General features: G+C 36.7%; 1 protein-coding gene across 2 annotated transcripts in view; it reads left to right on the top strand.

Moving 5' to 3' along the window:
* The first annotated feature begins 3,322 nt into the window (after positions 1-3,322).
* The window catches only part of LOC123877331 (polyamine-transporting ATPase 13A3-like), a 43,464-nt gene continuing 34,788 nt past the window's right edge, over positions 3,323-11,998 (top strand). Inside the window, exon 1 of one of the 2 annotated variants that reach the window (XM_045923984.1) lies at positions 3,323-3,530. The gene's annotated coding sequence lies outside the window, so the exon portion shown is untranslated. Of the gene's footprint in view, positions 3,531-11,089; positions 11,095-11,998 lie in introns of those variants that run through there. The other variant, XM_045923985.1, reaches the window with a different exon arrangement.

Genomic DNA, 11,998 nt, shown 5'->3' with positions numbered 1-11,998 from the left:
GTAATGTTGTGTGCTCGTGTGAGTGGTTTAAACGCGCACAAAGGTTATATGCTAACGAATGAAAGTACAGGATTTTGTATACTAATTATAATGAATGTTAAAAAACATCACCTTCATTGTATACCTACAGGGTGTTGCTAGTAAACTGGGCCCTGATTCTCTATGATATAGAAATAGAACTACTTACATGTAAAATGGAATTTGAACTGTCAAGTTCGACGTCACAATAAATGCCTTGTCTTATTGAATAAGGGCTCAAAGGTTTGGGTGTAATTTTTTTTGTTAAACTCACGTAACTTGACGTAAATCTCTGGCTTTGGTTTGTAAAAACTTTCGCTGGAAACATTGTTCTTTTTCGTATAAACATCCTACTCACATTTAACGCCAATTCTAGTGAGCTAATTCTTTATGTAGATACACTCAAAGCTCAGCTCCCCACTAGCACTTAACTTGGATATAGACCATCGTCATCGTTTTTGTAGACTGTATTTCAAGTACTCGTGCTAAAACTGCATATTTTAGAAATAGTACTTAAAAGACAAATAAACCAAGCCGCCACAAACAGTAATAATCTGTATGTTCCAACTATTGTTTCGAGCTGAATTGGTCATACCAAACAAAAAAAAAAAATTGCTGGCTGCATCTCGCTTTTGCTTGTAACTCGATAATCAATAAGCTTTATAGATTTCGATTTTCGTTTGAAATAGCTGTCGGATATAGCCCTTTTGAACATTTAATTCCAAGTAACACTTGAGTTGCTGCCATGTTTTCTAAATGTATTATGAAGATTAATGCTAAGATAGGTTTATAACAGAGACATGATCAGAGACCATTATTAAAAACATTACATATTAAAAAAACAAAGTCGCAAATGCTACCAGACGACAACACAAATATACATTTTGGGGGTCATTTTTGTCCCCTAGTGAATACAAGGCTTAAATCTCAGCCCAAGTACTATAAACTCAGCACAGAACGATTACGATGGTGGCACTGTCGAAATGACAAGATCGGTGTTAGGGTCGGGGGTTGCCGTTCCAAACCTCACAGTTTCATAAGCTATCCACTTGGCAATGATCAGTATTAATCATTTCAATCATCGAGTCTCTAATTCAACTGCCAAGTACATTTAATTGTAAGTATAATTTGCTATAATCTGAAGGTTATGTATAGCGGACCCTAGTTACTATGATAGCTTTCGTTGAATGCTGCATTTCTCTATACCTAGTTATTATTATTTTTTGTGAAACATTGATTGTGTTCTCATTTTGTATGTAAACGCTGGTGTTTCACTTCTTGAGACTCATAGCGACAATGTGAATACTATACAATTTAAATAAATGAATTATATAAATAAGGTTTTTTTGTTTCATTTAGAACTTAATATTATTGTATAAAGAAAGGAAAGTGTATCTGTCTGTCTGTCTGTCTGCTAGCTTTTCACGGCCTAACAGTTTAACCGATTTTGATGAAAGGTACAGAGTTAGTTTACATCCCGGGGAATGATATAGGCTACTTTTTATCCCGGAAAATCAATGAGTTCCCACGGGATTCTTAAAAGTCCATCCGTTTTACCAATTTATATTCGTACAGTGGTAGCTTGCATCCCGGAAACTGAGAGCCAACTTTTTATACCGATTTTTTAAAGTTTTAACTTTTTTTTGTGTGCACGGATGCACTCTCTATTGCCTCACTCTCATGGTTCGATGGAACAACAGATCGAAACGACTGGAGGCAGATCAGGCGCAAGACCGATGATTGTACTCTTATCATACCTAGTATAATGTCAGTCTAGTGATTACTTCTACTGATTATATACGCACCTTTTCGCCGCAATAGATAGTGTCTATCGGAATATATAGGTAACTATGTCATAGGTGCAACCACAGATAAGGGAACCTACTTTTTCTTAGCTGACAAAAAGAAAACTAATCGCTTTTCCTAGTTGAATGCGTACAACGATGGCTTGTGACAAGATGCAGGTATTTTGTACGAGTAGGTAAGTAAATCTAAAAGTCGTAAGTATAATCTTACTTTCTTTTCTTATATATGGCATGAAATAAAGTTTATTGTATAATAAGTTATATCATGAAATAAAGTTTGATGCAATAAACTTAATAAAGTTAGATATTGAATCACTCACCGGAAATGTGCCAAATACCTTAGGCTGAAACTACACTAGCTAGAACATGGTCTAAAAAGCGGCCAAGTAGAGTCAGACTCGCGCACCGATGGTTCTTGGTACACTCGTACTAAGGTTATTTTCCGTCATTTTGCACGATAAATCAAGAACTACTATGCATCAAAATAAATAAAAATCTGTTTTAGAATGTATAGGTAAAGCCCTTTCATATGACACCCCACTCGGTATAATTATCTTACTTTGAAAATTGAAAATAATATTATTGGTTCATGAGCACATTTTAATTTTTTTTTGTGATGTACTTAACTACAAATTCATGGTTTTCGGATTTTCCGGTTTACTTGTGCTATAAGACCTATCTACCAAACATGATTTTAGATCAATGGGGCCTATAAGTTTTCTTAACAGACACGATAGATGGACAGACAGACAGATAACAAAGTGATCCTATAAGGGTTTTGTTTTTCCTTTCTGAGATACGCAACCCTAAAAACGTCCTTCTGACGTAAAATTGATTCGAACCCACGACCTTTGAGCACTTTAGGGTAGAACGCCTCAATCAAAGTAGGTCAGTAGGTCATTAGATAATCTGGAAATTCAGATAAGTATAGGTATCTCAGATTCGGCCCTTCCGCCTTATTTCTACAATGACGATTCAAAAGAACTTGTAAAAGTCTAATTGAATAAAAATATTTTGAATATTTTGATGCTCGGATCTTCGTCCGCGTTTTTCCTGTGGGAACTCTTTGATTTTCTGGGATATAAAGTTGTCTATGTGGAAGACTTTACGTCTCCAGAATGCAAGATGTAACAAGATGTACCTACAGTTAGGTGTATCTAGCTTTCTTAGAAATATCAGGAAAATGTGTCACTTTTTTTTTTTTTTTTTGAAAAAAAAAGAATATTAGCCATGCTAATCATGACTCATGCTCCCCTTTCCCCTCTAATTAAGCGTAAAGCTTGTGCCAGGAGTGTGTACGACAATAGTGCAACGGGTGGGGTTTGAACCGCCGACCTTTCGGAATTCAGTCCGTTCCTCAACCGTTGAGCTATTGAGGCTCTATGTGGAAACCCTACCCATGGTGTAATCTAAAAAAATAATTACACTGAAAGAAAGAAAGATACGCCTATTTGTTTAATACGACCGTTTATCTTTCCAATACTTATTGCAACAGCATCAACTCTCACGAGGTGTTTGCATAACACTTCAGTAGCACGTCGACCGTCATTCCGCGCTGTCTCTGATAAACTGTTTGAATTTCGAACAGGTGAACTGGTTTTGGCGCGAGAGTTTTTTTTTGTTACTAGTATAACTGTAGGAAGGCAAAGGTGAATGTTTATGTGAAGTGAGTGGAATAAGTTACGCCATATAAAAATCTAATTTACTGTAAGTATTTGCTTGTTATTTTAATTTTATCAAATGTAAAATTATTTTAAATAGTGCAAATAAAATAAATTGATACATATACTTAGTAGCTAATAAAGTAAATGAATTATCCTTCACTAGCCGAAGTAGCTTGATTTTCGATGATTTTTTTACAATTTTAATTCAATGCTAAGTTAAACCTTAACTGTGATCTCACCTGGCTGTAAGTGACCATATTTTCAGATTTATTCCAGTACTTGTGCTATAAGAACCTGCCAAATTTCATGATTTTAGGTCAACGGGAAGTAGGTACCCTATAGGTTTCTTGACAGACCCGACGAACAGACAGACAGATAGACAACGAAGTGATCCTATAAGGGTTCCGTTTTTCCTTTTGAGGTACGGAACCCTAATAAACCTTCAACGCTTTATACGCGGTATCGTACCGGAATACTATCGCTTGATGGCACCTCTTTACTAGTAGTGTGGTAACAAGCCAAGGCCGAAGCGTCCCATAAGACCAAACCAGAGACAATTTAGCAATCAAAAATCCTAATTTCTAATTTGCCCTGCTTACCGGCAGTTGAACCTGGGACCTCCCACTTGTAAGACCACAGTGCTTACCACTGAGTCAGAGAGGTTGGGAAATTATAATAGGTACTAATTTTTAGAAATTCTAACCCTAAATAAATTTATCCATTAGTGAAAACTGAATGAAAATTCCTAAAGAGGTTTTTGAGCTTAAAGCGTGCAAACCGACAAACTAAGCCGACAAAAAGAGATCACGCAAAACTTTATATTTAAAGGGTTAGGGGAAGGTGACGGCGAAAGCTTGACTCACCATTGTTATAGAATACCTACTGTACTCACGATTAAAAATTAGAGCACAAAGTAATGACATTTGATAAGATAGCAATAATGGTTAAAAAATACTTACTAATTCATGTTAACTACCGCAAACATAATGTCTTTATCGACGAAACCGTGCCGAAAAATGTTCTAAACCTATTCGATTCTCGATTCGATATTTTTATTATTAAGTATGTACGAAACCTGTCAGGTAATCTCCCTAACCGCTACCGGAAACTTTAAATTAGCATCACCTGTGTCGTATACATAGGGACATTGCACTTTAAAAAAATCCTGAATTTCGTTAGGTAAAATAGTATAGCATTATTTGGATTTCTGTGGGTAAAAGAAAACTAGGGGTAGGTTGTATAGAAGCAGGCGGAAGTCCATGATGTTCAAGGCAATTAGGCATTGTAAGGTTTACATCTCATGAGAATGCTCCGGTGTCGGGGCGAAACGTACGTCGAGTGGTTTGTCAGGTTTAGCGGATTATAGCAAATTAAGATTTTGGTTCCTTGTTCACTAGGTAGGTAACTACTTACCATTAAATAACATGTATACACGGAAGTGGGAACTGTATTGTAGAGCGATGACGGTGACACTGCAGCATCTGGACTCCTACGGACGACTTCATTCAGTTCCTTGTCTTTTGCGTTGGGCATGTTGCACCAAAACTCCGACCCGGCCTGGCTAAGCTCGGATGGTATATCTATATCTAAAAATGCTTTCAGCAAGCACTTGTAAAAGTTTACTTGAATAAAAATATTATATTCTATTCTATAATATAATATTCTATAATAAGGAGAAACGATATCTAGTCTCAAGTTTCACTTTTTTTACGTGGGAAAATCCTCTTGGATACCACAGCGCCCGGGAAGACAAGGAAGTTATATCGGGCTGACTAAAACCCCGCGATGTTCCACACGTGGCCTGCTGGCTATGCTACATCCAGGGACCTAACTTACTGCTAGCTATGCATACTTTGATTGGTCTGTCAGTATTTACTCGGTTCAGTTAGTCAGTTTATCAGTAAATCTATATTATGTATGTATATATAAAAAAGTAATACTTACTGATTTCCGTGCTGGGCTAGACACGTTACCTGCCAGCTACACAAATGTGACTAGGTACAAATTAGTTTTTAATGACAATGGCACATTTTGTACCAACATGTTCCGTGTGTAAATAGGCTTAGGTACCTGTATAAAATAAGTGTTATTTTGTGTAAAATATTAGCACTCACTTATATTCTGATTTATTCTGGTTTAACGACATGATACTTTTTTATACTTTTATGCGATTGACGAAGATTGAACTTTAAATACTTAACTAAGTAGGTACTTAATACTTTACATAAGTAGATATCTAATACATAAGTGACGCCAAAGTGCTGAATTATTAATTCAACCTGAACTTTTCTGCAGTAGAAATTTCAGTAGGTAATTTCAGTTGATAGAGATCTGTATTCTGCATTGAGATATCATTATAAAGATTTAGATACTATTTATCTACTCCCAGAACTATCTAGTAACTGGTAACCTATCAGTTCCGACGTCATACAAATTTCACGCCTAAGCTCTCTATAGCAATCGTACCTATTGTTTAGAATTGCTTATCTCGCCTCAAGACTCACGAGTTGTAATAAAACGCAAAGAATTCAATGTTCACATTGTGCACATTGTAGACTTTTTAGTACCTATTTGCTCATTTTTCTCTTATCACATTATAAATTGTTTTCTTTTGTCTGCGACTGAACTGATGTCCGCAATTATAAATGTAGTCGGAAACGCGGGCGGAAAAGCGTGCGCCGAATTTCGCTCGAATTTATCGTAAAAGACTGGTACTTAGGTAACGCAAAATATGGGCAGACAAAGAGAAGAGAAGAGAAGCTCAATCCCGAAAGTTACAAGGGGCGAAACGTTAGAATTCGAAATTCGAATACATATTTAAGTAAGTAATACTTAAGTGATTACTTATCGTATTATTACTTATTATTACTTAGAGTAGTATCAAACATTGACCAAAATCAGTTCCCTACAAGCGAAGATATTAGCTTTAATAATTCAAATAGGTACTTAAATGATAAATGAAAATTGAACCATCGGTCATGCGATCTCTTGGTTACTCTGTCTCTAACCACTTGAAGGCCATCACAGCTCATTATTATAATTTTGCTTAGATTAATATAACCTAGGTATTCAAAGCTCTACGTCGATGATGACGTAGTTTAATCTATTGTTAATTGTTCTAAAAGGCATTCTCAGAGTGTGCATAGTTATAATTCTACTTATAGGGTTGTCACCTATCAACATACACAACGACGTTCACAGCTACACTCCATAGTTTGCAGGCAGTTTTCAGGATTTTATTTTGTTTGACAAGGGCTAACGGTGCTCTACCAATGCGATGGTAGATCTGTGCATATAATAGATTAAGTATAATTTTATCCATCTTAATTTAGTTTGAACGATCAAACGTCGTGATTAAATTGATATCTCCGTACTTACTTGGTAGAAAAACGTTTTTTAAAATCACTTAGTGCAACTCTGTTTGCGACATACCCACTTGCCTACCGAACTTGTAAACCTTCATCATCATCATTCGTCACACAACATATAAACTTCACTGCAGTGGAAATGCGACCAGTCAGTGATCAATATCGAGTTACGTGCGTGGCCTATAGGCCTATTATTATGCGTGAAGCACGATCTCTACATATTGTATGACATTTAATATTATACTGTAGATACTAATGAATTATGCGCTGCCTATGATAGAAGTAGGTATATTATGTGACATACCTATGTCACATACATTTGATTGCATGATTCACCGTTAAACTTAGTAATGGATACATATCAAAAGACAGATAGTTGTGTCTAAGTAGATATTTGCATACACCTAATTGTATAACTTTTTTTAGCTGTAATTTACAAAATCTTTAAACATTATTCACATCATCATCAACATCAACCCATCGCCGCCTCACTACTGAGCACGGAGCTACTCTCTAGAAGGGGTATGGGGATAGTCTACCAAGCAGCGCTGGCCAAGTGCGAAACAGTGATATGAGTAACTGTCAGGCATGTACCTAGGTTTCCTCTCCTCATGATATTTTCCTTCACCGTTAAAGCAATTGATGTTTAAAATTGCTTAAAACGCACGTAACTCCGTAAAGTTTAGAAGTGCGTGCTCTGAAAAAGAGGCCGAGCCAAAGTCAAAGTCAAAGTCAAAATCATTTATTCAAAGTAGGTACAATTGTACTCCTTTTGATGGTCGAAATTGTTAAATTTGTACGATATAGTGGTGATAATTAATTACGTAACTTAAAACTAAAGCTACGAGGGTTCCAAACGCGCCCAAGTCTGAGAAGACTTCTGAGTGCAACGTCTTTACCACTAGGGTACAACCGCTTCACATATTTTTCACATAATATTAGGTAGGAACTGCGTTATTCCTTATTATAATAACATTTTGTTGTACTTACCTACCTGCTTATGTTATAATTTTAGTAATTACGTGAAGTAGGCACCACGGCGGCGCGGCGTGGACAAAAAACTAAGCACCGTGGAGTCGCTCGACCTCTAAATTGGTAGGCAGAGGCACTCATGCATGCAATACAGAAAAACATAAAATTATATTTTACTAGGTGATGCTCGCGACTTCATATATATAATAGGGCTCCGTTTTTACAATTTTCCGCATAGATATCACATTTTGAGTGTGTGGTGCAAATTGAAAGAGTAGATATAATTTTGTCATATTCGTTGCTGTGAAACGAAAAATTATCTCTTTACAGTTTTGTTTCGTAAATATTTATTTTATTTGAAAGAAAGAAAGAAAGATTAAAAACTTTTTAATTTCATTTTTTTAATTTTCATATTTTTAATTTTTTTTTTCATTTCATTTTCAGTTTCAACTTTTGTTTTCGTTTATGTTTTGTTTATGTTATTTATATGCTTATAGCAGATATCCAAAATCACTGATTTTATCTGGTATTTCCTGTAAATAGGCAATCTGGTGTTTTTGAGTTCTAACTGAAAACTGAATATTGGAAACTGAATAGTGAAAACTGGAAACTGGTAACTGAAAATACTTAGTAAACTGAAAACTGCGAAAAAAGCGTTCTCGACGTGGGGAATGCCGTATTTCCCGGGAATTCCCGATTACAATATACATATAGGTCAAACACATACTCCTCCTTTGGGCTACGCCGCCGTCGGGTAAAAATATATAGAGCCAGCCAATATTCGCAAGCATCCGATCCTCACCGGATAGAAATACTTTAGTGATTGATATTCCGAGCGTCATAAGCACGCGGACGATGCAGTTTAATGTTATAAATGTGTCAAGTTCATCCGCGTGTTCTTGGGGGTCATGGGCCGAGGATGCTACATCGTTCATTCCGTTTCATGGAGTCCACAGGAGACCGGGAGGCTGGGCTTTGGTCAGCATAACTCAATATTATAAATGCGAAAGTGTGTCTGTCTGTCTGCTGGCTTTTCCCGGCCCAAAAGTTTAACCGATTTTGATGAAAGGTACCGAGTTAGCTTACACCCTAAGGACGAACATAGACTACTTTTCTTCCGGAAAATCAAAGAGTTCCCACGGGATTCTTTAACCGTTTAACCGGAACCGTCCCGGAAATTGACATAAGCAACTTTTTATCCCGGAAAAGCAAAGAGTTTTCACTTAATATTTCACCTAAATCCACGCAGACGAAGTCGCGGGCATCATTCAGTAACTCATAAACTAAAAAGTTTGGCCAGCACATTTGCACTGATTTGGATTATTTCACTTGGTGATGAGTAACGATGCAGGCTAACTTGGAAGGGATATGGTAATTTAATTTTAAATTATACATAAGCATAAAAGTGTATCTGTCGTTCTGACATGTCGTTTTCATGGCCCATCGCGGGCATCATCTGGTACTCCGTCATTGGGATAGTGTTCCTCATTTTACTATTATTCGAATTGGCTTTTTGCCTTTGCTTACCGTTCGTATTTCCTAACCTTTTACTATCGAAAGGAATTGAATATTGGACTCATTTAAAAAAACTACTTAAGTAGGTGCTTAATTACTCAAATATTTGCTTCTAGAATTATTCCAATTGTAGAGCAGGTATTGTTTACATTCTATGAATCTACTACTATTTGCATAATTTTTGAATTTATAAGACTTGACGTAGGCTATTGAGATAAACTTTTAAAGTAGAACTATAGGTAGCTACTTACCTAATTATACCTACCTATATCTTTTATTTTTGTGAATTACCTTTTTGTGTTAATTTTGAAGAAAATCCGATTAATGCATCGGTATCCCACAGCATCCATGCAATCCGTAGTCCGCACGCCACGTGTATACAAATACACGTCATAATATTATACTCGTGCAAAAGCGCACGAACATGTCTTCACTTTCTGAAACACGAATGTATTTAACCTTTACCTATCTTGAAAAATATCCTTATAATAATATTTGAACTTATAATAAGAATCTGAACATAGACAAGAGAATCCTAGTATCACACCGAAGCTGAAGGTTTATGTAGGTAGGTAGGAACGCGAGGAAATAGTTATGAAGAAGATTAGATCCCACCTTATATGCATCTGTGAATTGTTTCCTACATGCAGCACACGTATCTAAATTTATCTATCTGACCACGACATAGTTCCTGTATCCTGTAGCTAGAGTGGATAAAATGAGATCTTAACAACTATCTATAAAAACTATGACGATCTTAAAATTATTGTTTAAACTACTTAATGTTGTAAGCTCTTACTTAAATTAAAATGTTGTTTTTTGAAAAGAGCAAGAAGGTGCTTTTTTAACCCCCGACCCAAAAAGAGGGGTGTTATAAGTTTGACGTGTGTATCTGTCTGTGGCATCGTTGCTCCTAAGCAAATGAACCGATTTTAATTTAGTTTTTTTGTTTGAAAGGTGGCTTGCCACCTTTCAAACAAAAGTCATCGAGAGTGTTCTTAGCTATAATCCAAGAAAATCGGTTCAGCCGTTACAAAGTTATCAGCTCTTTTCTAGTTACTGTAACCTTCACTTGTCGGAGGTGTTACAAATTTTTAATTTAGGTACACTTGTTTCGTGAGGTAAATAATTCTCAAAGGTGTGTGAAGTTTGCCAATCCGCACGGCAGCGCGTAGACTATGGCGGAACCCTTCTCATTCTGAGAGGAAACTCGTGATCAGTAGTGAGCCGGCGATGGGTTGATCATGATGGAAGTAGAACCTCTCGGTTTCAAAGCCAGGATATTCGTCACCCGTCGTTCTTTTGCTTACTTTATCTTTCCTTGTGTAATTAATAAACAATTAACATTTTTTTTAAACATTTTTGTTTGTATTTGTTTCAAAATGAGGTCAAGCAGTTGCAGTGAGCCGCTGAGATAGCAACAGGTGTGAGGTAGTGATAATGATAAATGAGCAGTAAATCAGCTGTTCAGTCGGGAGGGCGCGCAAGGTCTCGGGATCCCCCCAATTTAGTCGTCTGCCTCTCACTTCGCACCTCTATGAGTCCTCTGTGAAATCGCTCGCTGTGAGATTCATATAGAACTTTCCAGTGCAGCTATTGTAACCTTTTTTAGGGTTCCGTACCTCAAAAGGAAAAACGGAACCCTTATAGGATCGCTTTGTTGTCTGTCTGTCTGTCTATCCGTTCGTCCGTCGTGTCTGTCAAGAAAACCTATAGGGTACTTCCCGTTGACTTCGTTAAAAAAATTCTAATGTATTTAAATTTTCAAAGTAAGATAACTATACCAAGTGGGGTACCATATGAAAGGGCTTTACTTGTATATTCTAAAACAGATTTTTATTTATTTTTACGCATTATGGTTTTTGATTTATCATGCAAAATGTCGAAAAAATACCCGAGTACGGAACCCTCGGTTCGCAAGTCTGACTCGCACTTGGCCGGTTTTTTTTTTCGTGAGGAAAATCCGTCATGGATACGACTGGCCACGGGGGAGCACGGTGGTTCGCCTCAGCAGACCCACCACTGGGTAACCCAACCAAGGTAACGGGCGGCTATGTTTTGAAGCATGGTCTCTAATAATCCTAACTTACCGAGGCCGCCCTAACTTTAGGGTTTAGCAGTGTTTGGCGAAATGACGGCCATCGTTTAAGAGTCACAGAACAAAGACAAGAATAACAGTGCTATTTTTATATCCTAAAATAAATAAATAAGTATTAGGCAAACACTCCAAAATGTAAGTACCTACCTAACCATAAAACTTATCTAAGTTTATGAGGTAATTTCACAGACGTAATTCACTATCTGTCTGTTGTTTTTTATTTATTTACAATGTACACGTGAAACAAAGAAATGCTACAAAGTTACCTGTACACTAGGAGCGCCTTGGACCGCAATACCACAGTTTTACGATGTACCCATTATACAAAATTCAAAATATTTTTATTCAATTATACTTTTACAAGTAGTTTTGAATCGTCAAAACATTTACCACTGGTTCGGAATGCCTTTCCTACCCAGAAGAACCAGCAAGAAACTCGGCGCTTGCTCTTTTCAAAGTTTTGATATACAATATTATGTCATGTATAAGTACCTAATTGAAGTCCCGCGCATTGCTGGAGCGAGCTGCAGGTCAAATCCACGCTCTTTTATCATTTAC

Source organism: Maniola jurtina, chromosome 23 (assembly GCF_905333055.1).
Source record: "Maniola jurtina chromosome 23, ilManJurt1.1, whole genome shotgun sequence".
NCBI lineage: Eukaryota > Metazoa > Arthropoda > Insecta > Lepidoptera > Nymphalidae > Maniola > Maniola jurtina.
Note: the sequence above shows the minus strand (reverse complement) of the source record. Positions and strands in the feature narration are given on the sequence as shown.